Source organism: Elephantulus edwardii, unplaced genomic scaffold, assembly GCF_000299155.1.
Source record: "Elephantulus edwardii isolate Elephantulus edwardi_28Jun2011 unplaced genomic scaffold, EleEdw1.0 scaffold00061, whole genome shotgun sequence".
Taxonomy (NCBI): domain Eukaryota; kingdom Metazoa; phylum Chordata; class Mammalia; order Macroscelidea; family Macroscelididae; genus Elephantulus; species Elephantulus edwardii.
The window spans coordinates 1,882,048-1,885,690 of record NW_006399811.1 but is presented as its reverse complement, the minus strand read 5'-3'; positions in this window follow the sequence as shown (position 1 = coordinate 1,885,690).

The following is a 3,643-nucleotide window of genomic DNA, read 5'->3' as shown; positions in this document are numbered from 1 at the left end:
TATGCAGCCACAGGAGTTACAAGAAAGTTACATAGAAGTTACAAAAGGAAAGTAAAGGAGAGCTTTACCTAAGAGAGCAGAGATAACCCAAGAATCAGGAGGCACAAAGCTGCATAACGTGTAGGTGCAGGACCAGGAATGATGTTGTATCATGGAAGTATAGCTCCCTGCGACAGTGTGAGGCAGTGTAACGGCATAGCCCTCACAGTGTCCAGGGAGAGAGTGCACATTGTGGCCAAGATAGAAGGACCTTTTCTATATTCCATGATAGAGACATTTAAAACATTTAATGTTTTAAAGAAGCAAGATTCTTCCGCCCACCAGCCCCCCCCATGCACCAGCAGGCCTTGTTTCAACCCTGGGCCATGCACAAGTGAGACTGCTGGTCCTCCTTCCTCAAAAAACCCAACCAAAGTCAAATCTGTTGCCACTGTGTCAATTCTAACTCATGGCAACTTCATGTGCTACAAAGTAGAAGTGTGTATCATAAGATTTTTCAAGGACATGACCTTTTAAAAGATGGGTAGGCATTTCATCTGTGGTGCCTGTGGGTGGTTCAGAAATCTCAACTTTTCAGTTAGTACATGTGCACTTAACTGTAAATACAGAACATAGCTTCTAGGACACAGCCATCTACCACTGAAGGAGTCCCGTAAACCAGGAGTTGCAACACTGACTCATCTTCCATGCCTTTTCCTCTTTCTTCATTATGTTAAAAAAAAAAAATAAACAGATATCTGGAATATCAGATGAGAACGTCCTTTTAAAACATCTACATTTTCTTGTCCTGTTTTTATAAGCCACCTTTGAAATCTATACATAAGAATTTTCGTCCCAGAGGAATGGCCATTGTCAAATGTAGATAAAACCTGTCCCTTGACTCCTCCTGCATATTGTTTGGGAGATGAGAACTAAAGGGATATAGTAGAACTTAAAGAAACCTCAGTAATTCGTGTTTATTCCTGAGATAGCTGACTGCTAGCATTATATTCTAACGTAAATTAGTGTGATTCACCCCTTACTTAAGACCTCTGGGTGCATTTTTCAGTCATCTGAACATAGATTTAATTATTGCTGTGCTGTGGGAATTAAGAACCACCACGGGTAAAATTAAAAGTAGATTATTAAGCAAGAGAGATGTTAGCAGCATTACTAATCAGTGCAATTACCAAAACCCCGACTTGAACACAGTAGTATCTTTTCTTGGCAGTGCCCCTCTGGCCCTAGGACATGGCCTTGGCAGTGACCTCTTTGCCAGTCAGCAGTAAGACGTCATCACAGAATAAGACCCCACGGGTTTATATCCTCTCTCACATAGCATGTGCACTATAACCCAATGTCCAGCCTTTCAATGAATTATACAATAAATATATATTGGATTCAAAAAACCAAGCATAAGTGGATCTTATGGTTTTCATCTCTCACCTCATGGTCCACATTAAATAAGCACACTGGACTTATAAAACCAAGCACAAACACAACTCATGTTCTTCATCTCTTACCTCGTGACCACATTTAATGCACATCAGGACCAGTGCTAGGATCTGGACGGATAAGGAGATGAGGAGCCTGGTTTCTTCCTCCAAAGAGGACTCAAGCTCTTTCTCCTCTTTCGCTTTATGTACACCAAACTTCTTACTCCCTCATTCAGACAGCATGCGAGTACACGTGTGCGCACATACACACAACACACAAACGCGTGCGTGTGCGAAAGGTCTTTCACTTCAAAGGTTTTAAAACAGGAAAAGAAAAATTAAAAACCAACCTAACTGTTGTTGATTCAATTCCAACTCTGATTCGTGGTGATCATATATGTATCAGGGCATAGTTTCATAAGGCTTTTAATGGTTTTGTTGTATTGTTTTGGTTTGTTGGGGGGTGTCTTCTGAGGTAGATCACTAAGACTTTTATCCAAGCTATCTTCAGGTAGATTTAAACCTCTAACCTTTAAGTTAGTCAAGTGCCTTAACCATTTGAATGATCCAGTGACTCATTTTTAAAAAAATCTCTCCAAGTTCATGTTATCTGTTCATGAGATGCTTGGAAGAAATACACAGTAACAGACTCAAGTAATTAGAATGAGGGTTGTCATTTCAATACTGACAATACTTTAAAAAAAAATCAAACACTTTTAAAATATATCAAGGAGTTTCTCGAATCCAAAAAGCTGACAGAAACTTCTCAAGGGACTAATTACTACAGACTCTTCCTTCACATTGTGTGGGAGCCACTAAAAGGGGCCTGGTGCTTATAGATGGTGATTCCTTTAAATAAAATTTGCTGACATCAGAACACTTAAATTCTCATTCACAGCTTATGTGAAAGCATTGTGTCTTTTCTTCTTGACAATGAGCTCTTTAGAGGTTTCTGTAAAATGAACGTAAATTACAAGAAACACAGCAGCAATTATAAAAGTTCAATACGCTAGCTGTACAGGAAATATAAAGATCCAAGAAAAACAGTAAAAAACTATAAGGGAATGTGTAAATTATGTCTGTGTGCAGGCGCTACTTGGCTTAATTTGTGACCTACATTCACTTTGAGGCCTTTTCTTGCTTCCATAAATAAAATCCACAGGATAATGACCAAAACTTGTATTTACAACCCGAGCCACCCTGAAACAACCAGAACAATGACAATCCTGGTTACTATTAAAGGCAACTCAGTTGACTTATTGGCACAGAAGAGCAAGAAATCATTCAATAAAATGTCACCGTGGAAACTACCTGCCTTTTTAATCCCTTTCCCTTCAGCCATCATTTACCATTTAAAGACTTTGAAAGACATTCAGGTAAATCTAGTTTGCAACCCATTTTTTCAAAGAAGTGACCTGAATTTTAACTCACTTTGAAAAACCTGTGCTTGCTACAAAGAACGGCTTCTCAACTGAAGTATTATTGGCATTTTGGGTCAGGTAATTAATTCTTTCGTAGAAGGGAGTTGGGGAGACTGTCCTGTGTGTTGTGGGATAAAACAACCACAACTCATTACTATCAGATCAAAAGGGACTCAGATTTGACCCCCTCCTATTGGGTTTTTAAAGCTGTAAACCATACAAGAGGAGAATGCTCATCTTCTCCCTCCCGCTAGATACTAGAAGCCCCTCTCCCCAAACTGTGACAGCAAAAAATATCTATAAACATTACCAAGTAACCCCTGGGGGGCAAAATTATTCCCAGCTTGAAAGCTTAGCTAGGGATTTAGGAGAAAGAAAGAACTTCTTTGCAAACATCACTGAAGCAATATTTTAAAAATCTTCAGTTAGTGGTGCAACCACTGTGGAAGGCAGTGTGGCGCTTTCTCAAAAAGTTGCAAATGGAAATAGCACTTGACCCAGTAATTCTACTACTGGGAATATACCCCAAAGAGACCATAACTGCTACCCAGGCAGATATATGCACACTCATGCTTGTCGCAGCTTTGATCACAATAGCAGACAGTTGGAAACAGCCTAAGTGCCCATCCACAAACGAATGGATAGGGAAGCTGTGGTATATCCACACAATGGAATACTATACTGCATTGCAAAACAAGGAACTCATGGAATATTATTCAAAATGGGTGACCCTGGAGGATGTTATGCTGAGTGAAGTATCTCAATCACAAAAGGACAAATACTGCATGGTGCCACTGTTGTAAAACA